Source organism: Zootermopsis nevadensis, unplaced genomic scaffold (assembly GCF_977971745.1).
Source record: "Zootermopsis nevadensis isolate Lab colony 2312 unplaced genomic scaffold, Znev_1.0 Znev_ptg000006l, whole genome shotgun sequence".
Taxonomy (NCBI): Eukaryota; Metazoa; Arthropoda; class Insecta; order Blattodea; family Termopsidae; genus Zootermopsis; species Zootermopsis nevadensis.
This window is the reverse complement of record NW_028259138.1, coordinates 7,009,144-7,032,673: the sequence shown is the minus strand read 5'-3', so window position 1 is coordinate 7,032,673 and position 23,530 is coordinate 7,009,144. Positions and strand designations below refer to the sequence as shown.

The window sequence follows — 23,530 nt, the reverse complement described above, 5'->3', positions numbered from 1 at the left end:
GCAACACGAATATCGGGGCGTGCTCATTACTTTTAATTGCAGATACCAACTTACAGACACGAATATACCTCACGAACAGCGTAACGATACACTGGTCATAATATTCGTGACATATCTAACTCTACATGGGTATTATATGTGGATATAACACTTTAAGGCTCAATTGTGATCTAAATGAACGCCTACCTCATACTTTCGGGTTCAGTAATTTCACATTTTGTTCACAGAGTGTATTTATGGCTTTCGTACTATTCTCGGAATAAACAGTGATTATTTTCCTACATCAATTTTTGTAACGGTTACATTTTGTGTTTCTTTTGAAGTGGGAAATGAATTTTTTTTAAGCATTATTTATATGAACGTCGGATTTGAGGTTTTCACGGCGGTGAGTATGAAGATTTGTCTTCTGGGTTGTTGCGCCGTGTAGTATGGTAAGTACGTAGAAGGTTATCAACATGCAACAAGCACTTCCATCATCAGGAGAGAGACACTTCCGTTGTGGAGATTGAGACAGTATGTTCCTCTATAATGTTTCTGACCACTTGCAAAACTACACGTCGTCCCAGGCCACAAACAACAATAAACATCTAAATGAACGTTCGACGATGACCCAAATGAAGCTATTCCTTTATTAATTTTACAATTTAGTAGATTAAAGGGGCGAGACTTGTAGCACGCATGGGGGAGATGTCATTTCATACTTCTTGGGTCCAATTCAGAATCAAAGCTTGGACAAATCACAAAACAAAATTTATTCGCCAACAAAATATTTATGTGACATTTTTAAAAGCTTTGAGTTGCATTAAGACCAGGAAATAAAAGTTACGCATTCTGTAATGCGATAAACAACCCGCAAATGACATAACAGATTTTTTATTCAACGCATTAATAGCGAGGGTAAAAACAAATCTCTGCCTGTTTCCGTTAATTCGTCCGTGCATTTATGGAGCACGTCTGGATTGCCGTGTCTCGTTTCCGTCACAGTGCTGCACCATACGCCAAGGAAAGGGTAGGTCAATGAGAGGAATAAGAAGAAGAAGAAAAATGAGTAAAAGAGGAGGAATTAGAGAAGGAAACGTGGATGAATAGAAGAATGAGAGAGAAGAAAAGAGGAAGAACACGGAGGAAAGAGGAGGCGGAGAAGGATAATAAAACGAGGAGGAAAATTAATTTTAATATTTTTGGCTTCTCCATTTCTAATTGTACATAGGAAGCTAACTTATTCCAGATTCCTTGAGTGTGAAAGCGAGTTGCAAAATGAGGCTACTAAGAACGAGCACCAAAGCTATTTAGCTGCCTGCTGTCAACGTCAGCATTTGGCCCAATTAGTCCGGGGTTGGTCCGTAACCCTGAGCATTTTAGTGTTAGCGCGCAAGGACGGCGGTCTAGAGCGCGAAACACACCAATTCTTTCACAGGCCTTACAATTTGTCTTTTGAACTGCTGTGGTTTTCAATGTTTGGGGGAAGCAGTAGCTTGTTCCTGTAATGCAAGGAAGATAAATCATAACGCACGAAGAGTCAACATATCCCTTAAAAATACGGCAAAATTCCAGGACTCAAAATACCAGGTGATTCAAAAAGGACTTTACAACTTTGAAAGTGTATAGAAATTTAATCAGAAAGCTTACAGAATCGGTTGAGGTGTCATTTTGTAGCAAAACAAATCAAGTTTGACTCACGTTGTGCTGTAGTACCGAATTCCGTCACCGCGAGCGCAAGCGGCAGTGCATTTCAAAATGGCTACTTTCACAGGTGCGGAGCGCGCTCGCTGTGTGCTGTGGTTTGAAGAAACGAAATCTGCGACAATGGTTCAACGAAATTTTCGCACCCAGTATGGCAAGGATCATCCCAGTAGACCTACAATTTACTCTTGGCACAAGAAGTTTGTTCAGACTGGTTGTTCTGCTCGCCATGACAAATTTCCAGGTCGCCCGCGTGTTTCTAGTGCTGTTGTGGAACACGTTCGTGACAGCCCAAAGGTGAATGTGTTTTGTGCCCTTAGCAAATTTAAAGTATACGGCCCGTTCTTTTTCCATGAGAGAACCATCAACGGTATCGTGTATCTGGATATGCTCGAAAATTTTCTCATACCACAGTTAGACGAAGATGACCAAAAAGGACGCATTCACTTCCAGCAAGACGACGCACCACCTCACTACCTCACAGAAGTCCGGGATTTCCTCAATAACCGTTTCCCAGGTCGGTGGATTGGTCGAAAAGGGTCGATAGCATGGCCACCTCGTTCTCCAGATTTGACACCTCTCGATTTTTTCTTATGGGGTTTCATTAAAGATCGTGTGTATGTTCCACCCTTACCTGCCAATCTCACTGAGCTCAAAGCTCGAATCACCGCCAGAGTTGCAGAAGTGACACCGGATATGCTGGATCGTGTTTGGCAAGAAATTGATTTCAGGTGGGATGTCTTCAGTATCACCAATGGCAATCACATCGAACTAAAATGACTGTTTGAGGGAAAACTTGATTTGGTTTGCTACAAAATGACACCTCAACCGATTCTGTAAGCCTTCTGAATAAATTTCTATACACTTTCAAAGTTGTAAAGTCCTTTTTGAACCACTCTGTATAGTTAACATCAAAATACTAAATATATTTATATCAAATTCGACAAATATTATTTTTCGATTTGAAATTTTATGTCTTCTCGTGTAATATGAAAATGTAAAAAGATTAAAACACACCATGATTATGCATATTTATATTTCGCACGGGTGTTAAACGAGGCCCCACACACTACTGGAAGAATTTAGATTCAGGGCATAGGAGAAGAAAGTGCTGAAAAGAAAAGAAAAAACAGAAGAAAAGAAAAAAATACGTAATGAGAACCATCACAATTTTTGGGAATGACAGAAATGAGAAATTCATACAAAATGTTCACCAGAAAACCAAAAGGTGAGACCTAGGCGTAGATTAATATACTATTTTAATGGATGTCAGAGAAACAGAGCGTGGAATATGGTTCAATGTCTGGAATCTGAGAACATAGTAATGAATATCTAGGTTCCATACAAAAAGAAAGAATTTCCCAGCGGGCCGTCCCACGTTAGGCGCTCACAAAGAACCAACTGGCAGAGAACGGACAGACTTACCACGATGCGATAATATGATGGGTGTCCCAGAGCAAAATTTACTTCATAATCTTGAATAGTGCTCACTACAAATCTTAGCTGTATGTTGTTGACTTAAAAATGACCTGTTATACATTTTCGTGTCTCAAGTCACAGTCAAAACATCAAATGCACAATCAAAAACAAAATAACTCTACCAAAAATATGTTTGATTGATTGCTTAATGTGCTCATTACCATGAGGAGTAACAAATTTTGAAATAGGAATGAGCACATAAGCAGATACAAATTTCCCTAACGGCAGCCCGTGAACACCCCGAAATTCTCACTACCGTTATCAGTTAACTACTGCCCAACACTGCGGTGCAGATTCCGAAGATTCAGTGTCACTATTCGAAAACATTCATATCAAAAACCACCTACCTAAGATCTATCTTCTTGTTACTGTACCTCGGCTTCCAAGACCTTTCCCACAAAAATTTTGTATCCATTATGTCTCTCCAATTAGCCACGTTTCCAGCCAATCTTAGCTCCAGACACCATCAAAAATACAAGTGACGTGAACATGTAACAGAGATCTCGTCATTTTACATATTACATTGCTTATTTATACGTAGTTCAGAGTTCCTCGGTCCAAATAGTTTAATGAGCAGTAAATTTTCAACTAATTTTCTTGCTTACAAGAGACCACGCTTCACACCCACGTAATGCAACTGGTAAATTCTTTGTTTTCTACAGCCTCATATTCAGTCTTCTGGAAAGTAAACTAAATAACATCTTGCAAACTAAAAAACAGAAAAGCATTTCCCGAAACGCACACTCTTTATACAATTTAATCATAAATATCCGGATATGCTCTGGTTAGAATTCTTATTTACCTACAGTTGTATTAATTACATATTATTTTACAAGTGGCGAAACTTCTCGCTTCGTTTTAGCAACTAATTAATTATTAGTCAAACACTACTACCGCTGCTTGCTACCCCCCCCCCCCCTTTGAGTTACAAGTTTCGAGATCGGCAGCTGCACCCCAAAGAAATTGCGGGTGGAGTCGAGTTCAAACTCAGCATCCATGAAAACAATATCTGACAAATTATTTTATACGCCCTACTTCACGGATTATAATTTTCTAACTGCGAATGTTTAATATGATGAGTATGACGTCCTTCAATGTCAATGTCGTATACGACGTTAATTAAGCCACGGTGGACTGGCGATTAGAACGCTGGCCTTGTAATCCTAGGGTCTCGGGTTCGATTCCCGGCGCTGCCCAAATTTATAACTTGTGTTGGGCAAGGCCGTGGTCTAGGCAACACGGAGTTTTCCTCCGGGGGCTTCCCCGGTTTCTCCGTGGCATCCCAACAATTACTCCATTCACACACAGAAGAAGGCAATGGCAAACCACTTCTGGATCATCTGCCAAGAACGTATATGAACAGGTCCCAGTCCGAGAAAAGGATGGAAGGATCCTGTTCATCTGGACCTGTCGTCAGACAGAACACTAAATAAATAATCGACGTTAATTATTGTCGTCGTCACCATCAACACTGGTATGATGATTAATATTTTTTTATATCATCTTTCCACGTGACTTTCTGGTGCCTTCAATTTGTGACATAACTTCAGGATTCAATTTTTGAGCACTGGTCTATTGACTAATATTATATCTACTGGGTTTGATAAGTTTTTTTTTTTTAATTCTTGATGGCGTGGTGCTTCAGTAAGTACCATGGACAAGGTTGCTTGTATTTTACCTTATTATTCCCAGCTCATCACCATCATAAGGGACTCAAAACCACAAATGTATATTTGAAAATAACAAATAGGTTACACGTGACCAAAACTAATTACGTATTATTCAAACGTTTACACAGAAACACCATTTTATACAAGTATTTGTATTATTCAGTGCTCGCAACCTAACACAATGTACAGTCCGAGGGACTTGATTAAATCCTGTGACGTATGCAGCCTGGAAGTCCAGTGTTGCAATACTAGCAGACCGAAAAACGTCGTGTACTTACGAGTGCTAACCTTTCGATTTCAAGCTAATTTCAAATAATATTATCTTCTGAACACGGTTAAGGAACCAAAATGGATGCACAGATTTGAGGAAGATAATCGTCTTAATCCTTTCCAAATAAGATTTCAGGTTAGCACGGCGGAGAGTATGAACATGTCTGCGTTCAGGGGGTCGCACTGATGATAAAGGCATTAAGGAGAGCTGAAACGTAGGTCAATCACACAGCGCAAAAATCCTTTCCGTTCTGAGTTTCTCATAATTTAATACGAAAACATAAATGAATTTTGTATGAAACTGCAGGTGGCAGGGTTAAAGTTCGCGATTTTTCGTTTTATTTTATAAATTCGAGAAGAAGTATCGATTTCAAAAGATTTTTATATATATTATTCATAGCAACAAAAAAATTAACAATGACAGAAACCCAAGAAAACGGGGGGAACGTCACACAGCATTGTGTAAAGGAATACAATTGTCCTTGTGAACAAACTTCGCATTCTGAAGCAAATCCCACGCAACGTTCGGCCTATACAACAAGCCTCAATAATTAGCAGCAATGAGAATGAATTATACATTCAAATCTGCTGTATTCACTATAGAAAATAAACATTGTACCTTGGTCTCACAAGAATCAATTTCCTTTGCTTATATTTACACGACCATGGTAGACCTTATAATCCATTAGTGGGTATATTTCATTCGTTCTCCGATAACGGAAATTCAGGGAGACTTCGGGGCGACAGAGGGAGTGGGGGGGGGAGGGGAAGGTGAAGTACGGTCGTGAACACAGAAAGTGTAGCACGAAGCTATTTCAACTTGATTCATGGGCCGGCCTGCCCAGTTAATATCATCACAAGTGGAGGAAATGAAGAACGCACGAAGCAGAGATTGAATTCTCCGTTCGGATATTATCCCACTGTGCCCACGACGCGCCGAAGTTGATAGGCTTTTTAAAAGACTGAGGTGAACGAGCATGTTACCGTCTTCGCCTGGAGAGATATCAGTGACGTTCGCTGTTAGGATGCTAATGACGGATTCGAAACAGTATGCGAGGAAGCGGTCGTTGTCTATTTTAAAGCACTGTTTCGAAAATGATGTTGAGCCAGTACCATCCACGGCCCACCTTCAAAACCAATATTAACGCTGCCCCCCCCCCCCCCATCTCATTCGCAGCCTGGGAAATGGCATGATTCGAATTTTGTTCTGTACGTATTTCTCCTATCCCCTACCCGAGTTAAATTATAATTGTAATCTATTAGATTTGTTATTAATTTTATCATTACTATGAAGCTCTGACGAATTTTAAAATCTTCGTTAGTGAGTAGAGATCTGTCAATCCTCAAAAGAATATCCACGGCTACCCGGCTCTGTAAAAAAAGGATTTTCACTGGCAATGCAAGTTGTAAACGCCTGGTCCATTTCATTTCATATTTCTCCAGCTCGTGTCTTAATTTAGCTCGAAAGCATCAGCATCTACGGAAAAGATTCAATAAAACACGCTTACATATTCAACAAGTCAATAAGTCTTTTAAGCACCAAAGCATCGGGTATTTATAACACACTCTCCTATCACTTTATTTTCACTGAGCTTGAGTAACATAAATGTTTCCGCGCGTGAAAATTAGTACAGAGACTTACCGTTTTAAAGTTCAGTGGTTAGTGTATGTACCACGTGCTTTAATAACCAATGACTGAATTTTTCCACCAGAATAAGTTATCTGTTTCATATGAATCACGGAGTAAACAATGATTACTTCACTGAGCATCCTTAACCAATTAATCTTCATAATGGGGACGTTTTGTGCCTTCTTTTAAGACATGAACTGAAAGTTTAAATGCTATTCAGACAGCCTCGGTTTCAAAGGGTTAACTTTGCTAATAATCCTAGCCCATATATACTCCTATATCGTTAAATAATGTAAAGCCAGAAGTATATTTCAGCGTTAATGAATCACAGAAGCTCCATTAAAGTAGATAATGTCTACGCTGCTTGTCGCCAAATCAGTTCAATTACATTATCATCTATCATAGTTGACTAAATCCAGGCCCTTGGAACAACACAGCATTTCCAAATATCAATTTCTTCTTAATAAGAAACATGTAACACTGCAGGATAAAGAAATGCAGCGGTCAGCAACACAAATTATTTAGCAGTAGCAATTCCTATTTGGAGGTGGATCAGCCATGTGTGTCTAGGGACGCATAAATTACAAGATGCGATGTTCTTCCAATGATGTTTTGGAGACTAATCAAATTTGCGTGGCAATTTGCAGGCGAATAGCAAAAATAAGCCGGATATTGGATGGAAGGAGCAGGTAGACTGTAGACTAGTGATGCACCAAGGAGCTTCAAACAATCCTACGGGAACCTCTGTTACTCTTACTATTCCTTATATCGAATAAAACGTGTAAGTGCGTCCGAAGTTTCAAAATCCAAAATCAAACAAAACTCGCTGGAGCTTGAGGCAATACGTATAGCGCATTTCACAAGTTTGTGAACTCAACTGATTATGTAGAAACTTAAACAGAGCTACCTGTAAACATTATACCTGCGGGAGAGTTGAGCTAGCGACACAAATACTTTGCATTTAGTTTCCTCTGCTTCAGGAGTTAAACGTCTTTCAGTTAGAACGTGTATGTGTATTTATCTATTTACTTATTTATCATATCAAAATCACCAAGATCAGAGGTAAATAAACATGCCAGTTTCAAAACAAAGACAATAAATTAGAAAAGTCAATACATAAACTGTAATAGGATCACGTACCATATATTTCGTTCTTAGTGAGCCCTCAGGCGAACAGCTTGATATTAAGTAAGACTTGAGGTTCTCACAGCGGTGAGTATCGCCCTGATGACGGAGGCAGTATGACCTCTGAAACGTTGGTTAACATCGACCAGACTACACAGCGCAACAACCCAAAAGACGGAAATCTTCAGCTTGATATTAAATTAGCAAATACTGTATCCCTCACACCAGCAACATTTTTTTGAACTGGCATTACATATTAGTATGATTGAAAACTCAATATTTGTATTCAGAAATTCATATTTCAACACAAGCAGGTGTAGTGAAAGTTAGTATTCACGAATACACAAGCGTTCATGTGTACATACACATTTCACTTCACAAGCATCCATTATTCTATGTGATTTTAAACGAGAAACAAGAAATAAAACTAATCTAGGAACGTTTAAAACTGTTTAGAAAATTATAATCTGTATTACTAACATTATCAAAGCTAATAATCCTTTCTGTTAATGTCCTTTTGTGGGGTCAACTGCACAATGACCTGAGGTTTGGTAGAAATACAATTTGTCGTGATATGTGGTTTGATTCCAGGAATTCTTCGCTGGATATCATAACCCACGCCCGCCCTTGTCACTCTAAGGGTGCCAGACCGTAAACTAATCTCATGCTCCACATATTTCAGCCATGTAACGTAAAGAGTTTTAAATATTAATCCTGCACTTCTATTCACGCCACTTCATTACAATAAGTAAAGTAACGTTTGTCCCGCTACGTGCCGTAAAGGCGCTTGGGGGGAGTGGAGGTATAGCTCCTCTCTTCCTTGACCTCGTCACTAGATGGGGGTGAGTGGTCAGCATCACGCCCCGGCCGGCTTTACCCCCGGGAAAGAACCCCGGTACCCATTGTAGAGGAGGCTGGGTGGGCCCCAGAGCCGGTCTGGACGCAGAGGCTAGAGGAAAAATCCTCTGCCCCCGTCGGGGATCGAACCCCGGTCGTCCAGCCCGTAGCTAGTCACCATACTGGCTGAGCTATCCCGGCTCACTTCATTACAATAAGCCATCATAAAACAAGAATAGAAAGTGAACTCCGGAGTATACACATTTTCTAAACCAATTATTTGTTATTTTGTATACCTAATTGGACTTGATATTCAATTACAGTAAATACAAATAAATTTTTCATAAATAGTCACACCACAGACATCATCCTGTACAATCACAAATCATGTCAGATTTGAGATTTTCACGGCGGTGAATCCGAACATGGCTGTCTTCTGGGTTGTAGCGGCGTGTACTCTAGTAGAAATTTACCGATTCATAGTTCCTTGTTGGCTCTATCATCAGGGCAATCAGACAATCGCAAATCATATTTCTCCCTCCACCTAAATACAGCATATGGCATATAATTTTAATGATTATATCCGTGCTGTAAGTTATGGGTGTTATTTCAATGTTAGAATTCCAAGCACGGAATACGAAATACAATTTCACAACTTTTGAGTAAATGAGCGAAATGTTAACAAAAAAATTCAGTTCATCCTAACGGTAGCAATCACTAAGGCGTTTTAAGTTGACTGACGTCGTGATTCGTTAAAAACTCATTCAGTTTACTTGCTTTTGAAGTGCAGATCACTCTTATATTTTCGAAATGGGCTAGCAGCAGGCACACAACTCATTGATGCTGATTTTCCTCACCAAATTGTGCGTTAAGTCGGGTGTTGCAGTGATAGGGATTAGTTCAGGCAGGCTGTCATGGGGGAAAGAGATTTCAATGCTACAGATAGAATATATCATCCTTAATCATGAGTCATGAGTGGTTTGCAAGTTGCAGAGGAAAAGAAGTGACGAGAGTACAGCTAGGGGAAAAGCATTAAGGTCGCCCCACACTAACCCCTACAGTCTGAATCATATTTATTTGTGGCTTATTTAATGACGCTGTCAGTAGCTTGGACCATATAACGTTGAATGATAAGTCGTTTAATGAATGATGAAATTAAAAGTATATGAAAGATAGCGACCATGGTCTATTTTAAGGTAATGTCTCGGCATTTGCCTGGGCGAACTGATGGTAAATCACAAAAAACTTCAATCAGGACATCTGGTATCCGGTCCGAGATGTTAACCCGGGACCTCCCGAATACGAAGAAGCCGCGACAACGTTTAGGCTGAATCATATAGACGTATAGTGTTCAAGATAACCCATTACTATTTACTAAAATTAGTTTGTGATATTTGTGACAATTACACACCCGCTGTTCATTACAGACAGACATAACCAGTTCATATTTTTTCTCAAAATAGATGTATAAAATTAACATGAAGATTTTTAAAATTAATTGGCTAAGATAATCGCAGAACTTTCCATGTGTGTAAAAGCGTGCTGCACCTGTTGCCCTATAATTAAACCCTTCAACTATTATGCAGTGTCATTTTAAGGCTTTTAGATTAGCTAATTTTGCCCAAATAGGAGGAAGCCCTTAACCGTCAAAGTACGTCCACAGCTTAAGAGGTTACGATGACGTAGATGGTATTGATTCTATTGCATTCTCACGTTACCTTTGACTTCTATTCCTCTTTTTCATCTTCCTTCTTTTGTCACGCGTTTTCAAATCCGTGTATCTGCTCCATGATCTGATTTACGGAATTACAAATTCTGTACCAATATAAATACGTTTTTCGAGTATAAGAAGAAAATGGCAAAACGAATAAAGCAGAGTTCAGCAACCCACAATGTCTTCGCCTCTCACCTCTGCTATGTACGACCCTCAGAAGGGCTTTAAATATGCCAGCAAGTCTGTAAAATTGTCGTCAATTACAATGACCTCCTTTACTAACTCGCGTTGAATTAGAGGTGCTTTCACTGAACCCGAAAGTGGTTTCCTCCCTTCAAGTTCACTGACTAAAATTCTGTACGCTTTTGTCATGTACCCGTGCTTCTTATCCTGATATCTCATTCCCCATGACAACATCTCCAAAATAATATTTTGAGAACGGCGCAAATTCCTAAATTCATGAATATAAATAGAACACTATAATTTATGGTCTTTCATATCACTGTCATACGTCCTTCCCATTCCACTATATTCCTATTCTTATTTCAATCATTATCAATGATTTTATTTAGAAATGGCAAGACTTCAGATGAAGACAAAGAAACCCGTCTGCAAGTCGTATTTTCAATTATTTGGCTCCTTACGACTTGTATTCAGGTTAGGTTGTAATTAGTGACGTAACTTTCATTAAAATATCATAACATTACATTTTAAAATTGTTAAACCCATACAACTTCCTTCTTCATACATTTTTATATGTTACCATTATAGTAGCAGGAGCTAACATATTTGCTTTAAATATGAAAAGAAACTTCGAATTTGAGTACATTTAAGCGACATTTTAAATATCATTAATATTTAATCATAATCTCTTGTCCTAATTGAAGTCTTGTCTATAATTTTTGCTGTCAAATGGAGTGACAAAGACGAATCTCCGAATTGTTGTAAAATTAAATAAATCTTCGTCGCGTTTTCCGACTAGAGTTAAAGAATTGCCCATCCCCTAGACATCGAAGCAACCTCGCATTAACAAAGCGAATGGTCTTTTAAAAGTAAGACATTACAGTCATTACACAAATTGACTGAAGAATGGATGTGTAACTAGACTATAAAACTGTCACCTGCTTTATGTAGCATAAAACTAAATTGTGCGGATATGAATGAACGATCATGAGTTTTTCTGTGTAACCGCAGGTTGTAACATTAGAATGCCTCTAGGACAATAAATATAAGTCTCAAGAAAAGCGGAATAAAACTGTTTAAATTATTACAACAGTTGTGAACTCCGAATGAATGAAAGTTACAGTGTCATATTTAGTTCCAATCCAAACAATTTTACCTAATGGCCCTTGCATTCTTTGGCCATGACACTGTGTTGTGATAGGCCAAAGCGTCTCCGACCTTAAGATGAAAATATCCATTATTCTATATTAGAAGATAGGCCAATGCTAGAGTGGATAATGTTTCTCGGGGACGCGAGCATCTAGGATGTATTTCCGACGTTTTGGATACTGCCACTGTCTCCATCTATAAGACAAAGTGGCTACACAATGATCTCTGCCGGCAAGGCCTACTTATAGCAATCGGCCTGATGATGGAGGTAGCAAGGACCTCGAAACGTTGGTAAACTTCTAACAGACTGCACGGCGCAACAATCCAGAAGACAGCCATCTTCTAAATATGGAATCCCATACCTTCTTTTATAACCTAGAAAATTTTAACAGTCTACCAATTCTTTAAGAATTATGAAAAATATGTCAGGTTTTGTAGTTTTATATAAAAAACGATATTAAAACATGACAAAATGCATCGCTGAAACTTTATTCTACAAAGCAAACAACTGCTTCGTGACTTCTTTATTCTGCTATCCTGTTCTTCTGTTAGCATCTTCCATCACAAGTCTCGTGCATAAAACAGCATCCCTCAAATTACTTCATATGACAAGAAGTATCTGTGTTGTTCTTGGGAATTTCTTGTAAATGTCAGCCTGTCACCTTTGCAACTTTACTTATAGATGTCCTGACTTCAGACGCTGGAACAGATTCAGTTCACTACAAGAAGAACTCCTTCACGTAATTTCGGTATCACATGGATGAATTCCTTAAAACTTTGTTCCAGAAACGTGTCTTATCTCCTTAGAATTGCCAACTATTTGAATCTTACTACCACAGCAATTTAACTGCTAACTTGTAATGGAAAACTAAAATTACATTCCAGAATACAATTTAAATCCCTGCGTACAAATCGTTCTTTTAATCCCAAAGCAGAAGCAAAATCCGAGAACGAATTCCAAAGTAGAACGTGCTTCGAATACCGACGCACTGTAGTACCATACCTATAAGTCTCTTTAGCATATTTCAATACGCAATGTCAAAATGATCAATGCGAAATACGTTCTTGTGACAGAATCAATATCTCAAGCCGTCTTCGTATATTGGAACGATTTACAGAAGAATTTTTGCAATGACATATCAAATTCTTTTGCGCACGTAACATCTACCACCATTACGGCTAGTACGTTACTCGATTAATAAAACACATGGCCCTAAAGTAGTTTGGCTTAGTGCCTGAAGGAGTGAGAGGCCAGACGAGTGGTAATGAAGGACGTGAATGGATAGACAGAATGAAGTGAAGAGTGAATAATGAGAGAATATGTAACGACGGATGTTTTATTAATAACAGAATGAGTAATGGTGTAATTATGTGATGAGTTAGGGGCTGACTAACTTCAGTGACGACTTAGGGGCATATTAACGAGAACAATTACAGTGAAGAGTGAATATGTAAGTGATCAGTGACAAAATAAGTTCCGTAAGTGAATAAGTCGCAAATCAATAACAAATAAGACAATGAGTGATCTTAGTGTGGAGAGTGACTCGTAAATGATTTAACTAATTAATGCCAATTGTGAGGAGAATATTTGAAACTAAAAGGGGAGGCGAAGTAAAGTGTATCTAGGATTTAACTCCGAGAAATTTTCCGATATCTATCAACACAAGCTACGTTGTAATTATACTGATTCCCTAATGAGCCACACTAATCTTTCTTGCATTACCAAATATTTTTCTATGTTCGAAAAAATTCTATTTTATACCAACACAGAAAAACTGTAGCGTTTCATAACGAGCCGCATGCAACATATATTTCAACGTACACATTGGCTCCAGATAGACACGTGAGAAGTAAATTCACAGGACTAATTTCATCCCGAGATACACATACCGGTATTTCAACATCGCTGACTCCTTGAGTAACACACGTGCTTAACTGCGCCATGGCTTTATATTCGGCAAACTTAGCACGGCATTAATACAGATTGGAAGCTATAGCTCCAAATGAATCTTTGTAATCTTTTCTCCAGCAAACGAATTTCAAATTATTCCGTTTTGATCTGCCGAACAGTTACTACTTCAGCCGATGGGTACACGTGAAGATGTAAGATAATATTTTAAGGTCTTAGAATTAAGACGTTGATTGAAAGTCATTATTAGTTTTCTGACGACTTCGTTTATCGACATCGTTTCGCCGTATTAATCAACTCGGAATTCGTCCGTACAACCAGAAAGGGGTGCTCTTTTACCATGTAACTTTCCTTTATCCTCACTCCACTAAACGCGCGCTGAATCACCCTTCTTCACATGCATCTGAATCAATGCATTATGTTACAATACGCCCGCCCGGCTCTCACCAACACTTCCAAGAATGGGTTTATGTAGAGGGCGAAAGACCCGAGTCCACTAGCACAGCAGCTCGAAGTTCAACAGTGATCGGGAGTGGTTTCATGGACTCTTGATATATTTCGGCTATATACTGAGCTCAGTATGAGCCGGGATAGCTCAAGTCAGTATAGTGACTAGCTACGGGCTGGACGACCCGGGTTCGATCCCCGACTTAGGCAGAGGAATTTTCCTCTAGCCTCTGCGTCCAGACCGAGTCTGGGGCCCACCCAGACTCCTCTACAATGGGTACCGGGGTCCTTTCCCGGGAGTAAAGCCGGCCGGGGCGTGACGCTGACCACTCACCCCAATCTAGTACCGAGGTCAAGAAAGAGAGGAGCTATACCTCCTCTCACCCCAAGCGCCTACATGGCGTATAGTGGGACAAACTTTACTTCTTTTTACTGAGCTCAGTACAGCTAAAAGCATGCGTGACGTCAGTCGTACTACAGTACGCATGCGCAGTACTATTCCACTTCCATTTGCGCGAGGTTTTGAATCAGTTCTCACACTTCTAGTCATAGTGAGTCATTTCTTTAATGAATTATATATCACATAATTATTACTTCTTCTCGTCACACTTTTACACTCCATTTGCATTTCTTTTGTGTGGTTCAAGAACAGGAAAAAAACTCGTAAAACTTTCGGAGATGTTGGTTAAACGCTAAGAAGCCAACGTAGGACAGTGACAAAGTAGGCTAAATGGTGACATCCTACGCGAACTTTGTGACGATGAACCGCGGGGAACTCATCAAAGAAAATGCGTGATAATGCACAGCCGAGAACTCGAACCGCGAAAGGTAAATAACCTCGATGTGGAAGAATCAGTGTCTACGGTGAAGCGACCCAAATGTGGTCCTGTAGAAGAGATAGCCGAACTTCGAGGTATTCAACTAATATGAAAATCGACTAGGAAGGCGCTTAATCACACTTCCCTCCTTATAAACTAGTTGCAGCTGTAAGATAGGAGGTGGCGACTCACAGGAGGAACGCCAGATGTACAAACTCCTTACAACTAGCACGATATTAAGGAAACCATGAACTGTAGCCCTAGTGAACGTGTTTACTATCTAGAGTGCGTGCGTTCTTAACACAAAACAAATGCAGAGAGCACCCAGGAGGCTGTTTCTCTCAATGAGCATCTTTCCACTTCGAAAGTGTCTTTACTCAATGGATTTCCATCATATTTTGTACTGGGTTTAAAATTTAAGTTCATTATCTGGAATACTTTAATTAAGAGAGTAGTACAGAATTTAATCAAAATCCACTAAGTACTTTCGAAGTGGAAATATACGTACGCGCAGACACATAATTACATGAAACTAACATTCAACTGCATTGAACTGTTGAAAGAGGTTCATCATACAAAATAATTGCATACACATAACTAAACACATTGATGTCGTTAGGGTGTAACTTCTTCTCACAATATTTAATGATATTTTGAATAGGCTCTATTTAACGACAAGCCACGAATACAGTTTCTGATTCTTCGCAGTGAGATATCTCCAACTGCAATAACTATGTAACGATGGATTTTTACACGCACTAAATGCAAAAATACGCTAAGAAAATGTGCAAAATAACAAGAAACGCGTTTGGTAAATATGAGCACTCCGTTGAAGCAGGTCTACGCTTGATTCGTTACACAGAACATTTTTGTACTATCATGAAATTTCAAGTTCTCGCTACGGCGACTATGAAGAAGACTGTATTTTGGGTTGTTGCGCCGTGTAGTCTAGCAGAAGTTTATTGACGTTTCAGAGGTGTTTGCTGCCTGTGCCAGGCTGTGGTCCGGCCTTCTCCCATTGGCTCCTTTATTCTTACCCGATCCTCACCAACTTTCTCACTGGTAAGGCGAAGGCTCTACTTTGTCCAACCGATTCCCAAATCTCGAACCAATTCCTCGCACGCGGCTTAATCATGGCCTCATGACGGAAGTAGTAAGTACGTCTGAAAAGTCAGCAAACTTTTACGTGACTACACGGTGCAATATCCCAGAAGACGGGCATCTTCGTTTGTACGTTCCGTATTTCAGGCACCATGGTGGGACCGGCAACGTGTCTTAGACTGCAATTCAATGTGCACTTAGGGGGTGTATTTTCCCCAGAGAAAAAAGTCGAACTGATAACACACCTCCATCTAGCGCCAAGGTGCGGAGCTTTACCCCCTTTCATGGCATGATGCCTAAGCAACGCGATATTACATGTGCCCACCGATAATTACAAAAGAAAAAAGCCTACTTAGTTCTCCCATCTCTGTCTTCCCGCATTTAACAACTCAAGAACAGCCATGTACCTTTTCATGAAATTTTAACAACGAGAGTTTTACTAAAATTTATCGATAAATTCCAATTTTAATTGCATGAAGATCTTTATGCGTTTCTGCGTGTGGAATTGATCGGTGGGGAATTCCCAAACAGCCGCACGCAGACATGGAGAATCCCGGGGAATCCTCCATTATGGCTTCATCACAGAGCCAGACAAGTTCCAGACATCCTCCCACGCAAAGTCTGTTGGCCACAGACTATTCTGACAAAAATGATTCCATTCGGAAACTCAAATTGTGGCGAAAACAACAGAAATTCTTACATTTCCTGCTTTACTTCAGTAATATTGTTCTTTCAAGTCATGTGGCATGAAACTGCTTCCAGCAGCTGAAGGTGAGCAATCAAGTCGATTACAAATCAATATTTACGTAAACGAAACTGATTGGCAAGATACACGTAGTAAGAAGAATTAATTATGCTAATCACTTAGTATTAAACAATAATAACTTCTTCCAGGCAAACATTTGTCTGTGCATTTTAAACAGAAGAAGGTAAGGTAGAAATTAAGGATTACATTCATAGAATTTGCAAGGTGTATACAAAATTCAAGAGAAAGTGAAAGCTTTACGTCATACAGTAGCGAAGACAAACTTTAATCCGGCGTCAAAAAAGTTAACGTAACTTCTTGACAACTGAATGTTTGTTGTGGAACCTAGATTCTTAATAAATATTTTACAGAATTCTCTACCTCACTTTTCTCTGTTAATTAAGGGAAGACATAGCATTAATTACTTCTCAAACATTTAGAATCTCATTTGCACGATAAAGTTCGCTTCACAAAAATTAATAAGACAGAACCACAAATCATCACAAAGCCCATGAACTAACCGAACCGATTACGTACAAACCGTGTCACACCCTTTTTATTCCTCATAAAACAATTAAGATAGACAAATGGAGTGAGAAACAGATCACACAAACATGCGTACGCGCGCACACATAGGATAATACCGGGAGAGACGCCTATAGTTTTTTAAAAGTCGCAAAAACAATGAAAAATTATCTTACAGGAAAAATGTTAAGTAGCAATAGAACGAGCATATACTTAGTTTCCGTAAGTACATACTAGCGATGCCATTCTAAACTATAATGGTATTTAATTTCCTCAAAAAAACTGAAACAATTTACTCGGTCATCTGCCAGATCCCATACCATCCGCCAGATGGCCTCTTATAGTCGGGAGAGATGCCCTCCCTAAAAGTATTCATCTCCTAAGTTCCTTCTGTACTTCTCGTCGTGTGCTGCAACAGAGTACGCTACATCCTAGAAGACTGTCGTCTTTATTTCATACAATCCTGCGTCCTTTTGGTGTCGCGATAATTTTCGCCACGTTCGAAGCATTCAATTTTCATAAAATGCGTTGCCACTCTCCTCATTGTCAGAAATGTCCGAACAGTCGGACTCTGTTCTTGGAATGCCATAAGCACCAAATTTATTTTTATATTTTGTGTTCTACTTTTGTTTCGGGGTTTCCTTGTATCTTCTCCTTATTTTTATTCTCTTTGACTACTTTCTCTTCCTCGCATCCTCGGTGTTTTCCAGACGCGTCAGAAGACCAATTTTCATTTTCCTGTTTTATGTGTTTAGTAAGAACGGGGACTGGAGAAATATCACGCAAATTCTTACTTGCAGACTTTGAGGGAGTCGTGGCAAGCGAATTAAGGACAAGTATCAAGTCAAAGGCACATAAAGCATTGTCTGTGGAAGATCTAGATTCCTGTATTTGTTCTTCAGCGTGGTGTGTTAACCGACAAAGTGTGTGTAACCATTCGTGGTTATCCATTTTTGCATTATATTTGTTTGGTTGTTGAAGCGGATACATTCAACCAAATACATGTGGAATAAATTCCAGAAAAAATCAGCCAACCCTACTAGACACTGCACTAACACCAGCCCATAACCCAGAGGAGAAAAGGGCGATTGTGTGGTTAGCAACCTCAGTCTAGCAGCTTTCGTAATACATATCCACTTATTCAACTTAACTTCCAAGAATGTATCTTTCTTTGTTAGGAGAAACAGGCCAGAAATACTTACAAGTAGAGCAAACGTACTTTGGACATGACTTCCCAACCGCTGAAAATATATCTCTTCAGGGTCTAGCAATGAAATACCACTGGTAGAGATACCATATGCACGACTGCATTGCTGCCTGTCTTACAATGTACAGACCACTTACCATGCGCCATCTCTCCCGTAGAGGCAAATCTCCTGGAATTACCCTGCATATATTACAGACACACAGCTTGGCGGAAATGCAATACTTAGGTCTGTTTTCATTTACGATACCTACGACTGGATGTGAGAAGGCGACCGAGTCCACTGCAGATTACATTTAGTGTCCTCAGTACTCTATCACATTTTACACGGCGTCCAAGTCAAGTCTTGACAACAATTTTATGCATTTCAAAATATGTCACGTTTTAAAAACACTGGCATCTAACATGCAACAACAGACAATCTAAAAATAATTTGAAACAAGGTTAGTTAAGGTATAAATTCATAAATAATTGTTCATAAAAATTAATCGCTATGTCAGAATAAAGTCTATTTGCAATAAAAAAGTGGAGTCTCAGCACTATTATATACAGCATACTCAGTGGAGTACACATTTAAGTCTTCTTTTGAAATACACAGAGCAAGAGTATGACAAGTAATTAAACATTTAAATTGCTTAGCAAAAAATTACAATCTTAAAACCTACTTCGCGTAGTGACCATGTTTCACATTCCTTATTCATGGCCAATACATTATATCACTTGTTACGCAAAATCAGCTTTACCACCATATTATTACTGCGAACAGCATCTCCCACAAAATATTTATTATTTACGTGGCTGTAACATCCGCGGTCGAATAGTTACAAACAGATTATCCTTAATAAAACCAAAAGCCGATATCGATGTTATTGTGGTGTGTATACTGACCTGTGGTCGGAACCAGTGAGACTATGTTGATTCCATTTGGAACCATTACATTACTCCCATCTCACTTTTCAGCGACAACGCATTACAAAGTTCTTACTGAAAACAACAGTTGAGAAATGTACACCAACATGGAGTACACGATTTTGCAGACGTGTTTCGCATGTGAACAGCCATACCTCACCGTCATACAAACTTGTTACTGCAGCCACAAGTCTATTATCAAACCCAGACACAATTCGGAGAAGCTAAGTAAATTAACTGTACGCTTCGTAGAATATCGAGGGGATATGAACAAAATTAGTCAAAGGACTCGATTCTGGTTTTAAATGCAACCACTAAAACGCACATTAACAACCATCCACTCTTCTCTCAATATTTCCATCCATTAGTAAATTTTTCTCCGCGTCAACAGTTTTACAAGCCTGGAGCGTTGATGTTAACCGTTTTACTCCGGCTAACACTTACGAATTAATACTTCATCTGTAATATGATAGCTAGAGCCTTCTGTCTTACTTTCGTCATATAAAACGCATCGTTAGCCAGCTCCTGCCAGCCAGCCGTTGTGACGCTCGCAGCCCCAGACATACGCAACTTCTCTCTTATCGGACTCCGTGGCCGAGTTCTTAACACTTATCCGTATTCAGCAGATCCCGGGTTCAAGTATCGAACCGAAGACCGGCCATTCTGACTGAAGTCTTCGTGATTTTCCTCAGTCAATTAAATGCCAGGATAGTAGTTTAAATTAGGCCAAGTGACCTTCTGTCACAGTCCTTCCAGATCAACATTCATTAATCGTATTAGCATCCGAAGTTGCATAGTCTGTTCTATTGACAGCGTCGTTAAACACGCCATAGATAAATAAAAGGAATGGTCTATTTCTTTTCGAACTCTGTCCTTTCGCAAAGAAGTGAAGAGTAAGCAGAATATATAACCCTGTTCCCTGGTATAATTTTGTATTCCTTCTCTTTTATACAGGCCTGTGAGATCGCTCCTGGGCGTAATTATTGTCGTCTGTAGCATTAAAATTTCAAGTGTCATGAAGACAGCTCCAGAATATGCCTAGCTTATATTCAGTAATCATGACTTTTCCCGATATCGAAGAACAAGTCTGCAGCTTCGTCTAAAAGGCGAAGTCTCTTACAGAAAATCGTTTCTGAGTCCCTCAGTCAGCCAGCTTTGTTACATTCCCTGTAATTAGAATGCCAGTTGTAAAATACAGATTCCAATTTTGATCTCTAAACGGGAATTTTTAACGTAAAACCGTAGTGCTTACAAAAAAGTTTTCCAATATGACATTTCAAGTTATGGTCAATGTAGGCCCTAAGGTGATAAACACGTAAAGGCCTGAATGCACAAAAGTTTAATTCCAGTCTCCTCAAATAAGACCGTGGGTTTTGCTTTGCTGTTTCTCATTAAAAACTAATGGTAGTTGCCGTAATAATGAACAAAAAATTAAAAATATATTCTATGCGTGCTTTCAATATACTGTCCTCGACTAACAGATTACTTCGTTATTTCATGAAAAGTTATTTATTTTGTTACAGTACGTAACCTGCGTAACGCAGCCTGATTCACTGTAACAACTAACTACAAATCATAACACCACCGCTCAACTTGCTACAATAGTTTGCTACTGATCAATCATATCAAGTATTATACACATATTAAGAGTAGCGGATGACCCGTCAAAATTGACGGGAAATAAATTCTTTCATGTTGAACAGCAATATAGTTTCTTGCATCATTATCTTTGCAATTTATAGAATCTCATCTTAAAGCAAATTAAACGTGGAAACATCTTCACGCTGACTGAAGTCAGATTTCTGCCGCAGGTCTACACATAATCAACGGTCTGACTCGACACAAAGACTCCAGCAAGGGCCACCACATACTCGTTTGCATTTCTTGCTACCACAAAACTTAATTTAACATTAGTCATTATATTAGGAGTAGATACGAACTGTTCAAAATGTAAATAAAATCAATAAGAAGATGGCTGTCCCCTGGGTTGTTCCGCCGTGTAGTCTGGTAGACGTTTACTGACGTTTCAGAGGTGCTTCCGGTTTACTTCAGAGCCCCAATGGTGGAGGCAGCATGAGCCTCTGCAACGTCTGCAAACTTCCGGCACAACCTACGAGACACATCTTAAAAAACCCACAATTTTCTTTGGTTTGTCCCTCCAAGAGGTACGTTCTTCGTTTTTGGTATTTCTTACACTACACACTGTTGTACACGATTTTTTAGTCTCTGTGCACAAATTTTCAAAACAGATAAAACGAGCGGGGTCTAATGGACGGTCAGACTGGTTTTGATACATGGCTGGAGTAGGATATGGAAGAAACAATTAGGAGAAAATGCGCACAGCACACTTTAAACATTGAAATTAGATACATATAGAGACGCAATACAGACAGCACAGTTAAAAACATAATTAAGGAAGAGTAACACAATTTTATAAACATAACATTAATCCTTTACCAAACAGAGACCTTGAACTTAAATGCACATGATGTAACAAATTTCCCACACCCCTAACAAAAACTGATATTAATAATTTAATGGTTATAAAATATCAACAGAGAATAGTTTGTGTATAAACAGTCAATTCTTTTATTAATGAAGACAATTTCTTCACACATTCGTCAAACTAATACTTCGTATAATTATTTACATTCATATTTAACACGGCTCCCTTCTCAGCCAATATATTTTACAAGAATGGACAATCAATCACGATCAGGCACCCAATGTCACGACAGTGCGGTTAACAATCTTGTTTCGTATTTCGAAAAAAAAACCGGGTTCTAATCTCGATCCGGAGAACGTCTATCCTGACTGACGAATTCCAACGTTAGTCTCAGCCCTCCTAAAATTATGGCAGGACCGCTTCATTATTAACCCATCATTCGACGCTATAGGCTTCCAGTCTGAGCAACTGACAGCGAAAATTCTCTATGTAGACTAGCAGGCAACTCAGTTACAGGACGAAGACTATCCTGAAATTAAGCGGCCATTATCTCATGTAAGAGAAAACTATAATAAAAAAAGAAAATTATAAGTTAAATATTACTTTAGAAATGACGAAGATGAACGAGACTGTCGGCAGAAGTCACCACATTCACACGGCTTTGCACAATTCCGCTGTAGCTATAATGAATCACTACCTCCACAGACCACGGTTTTCTTGAGAAGCAAAGCAACGCACTAACATTCATGGACACCAAAGGTTCATTATCGTGCCCATAAAAGACCGTCCCTAAAGCCTATTCTTGTCAGTTTAATTAAGTCAACACTTCTACACCGTCTAAAACAAGGATATTGACTCTTTAGAGCCTTTAACGCAAGTGTTTGTAAAAGAGGAAACGATAGATTTCAGAACTGGATCATCTGAAATAATATTTGTTTCATTCCGTTATTCCGTATAATGGAAGCCCAGGCTTCTAGGGGGGGATAGTAGAACGTGTTTGAAGATATGTAGCAGTATTATCACAACAACAACAACCTCTAAACTAATTAAAAGCAGTACAGAACGGGAGCTCACGTGCCGAAGTCAGGATTTTGCAATGTTTCTGATACGTAGGCGTATAATTTGAGAAAAAGTTTATTCGTACACAATCAGTACCACATATAATTTATTAAACTTCGCAACATCAAAACTTCCGAACACGAACGTCGATAAAAATTATTCAAATTTAATAGGACTCTTCCACAGAGACACATCGTTCCAACACGCATTCCGCAAATGATTTCAATGTTGACGGATGGTGGCTGTACAAAGGGAAATGAATAAAATGGATACGCATGTAAATTTTAATTAAGACTATTTCAAATATAAAATAAAGTGCAACCAAGGGAATTAAATTAAAATTTCGCACCGTCAATAATAATCTGTTGTCTCTGTCGTTCAGGGGCAAAAAATATAGTTTATGGCATATTTCTAATATATAAATATGTCCCTTTACAACAACCTATGATAGCAAAAGTTTAATTTACAATCCATACTGATGTGTGAAGCAAACACTCAGTTTGTATCGATAATTCGATACATTAATAGTGATTTGATTTATTGATATATGTGGTGGCACTTTAATCTGAGACTGCGCCATGATTCGGCAATCTGATATGTACTTCAAACGCACTATTCTGCTTCATA

At 39.0% G+C, this 23,530-nt stretch overlaps 1 protein-coding gene across 3 annotated transcripts in view; it reads right to left on the bottom strand.

Annotated features, from left to right (window-relative positions):
- Positions 1 to 23,530, bottom strand: part of Sema1a (semaphorin 1a) — a 799,656-nt gene that overhangs the window by 551,061 nt on the left and 225,065 nt on the right. The window lies entirely within an intron of this gene.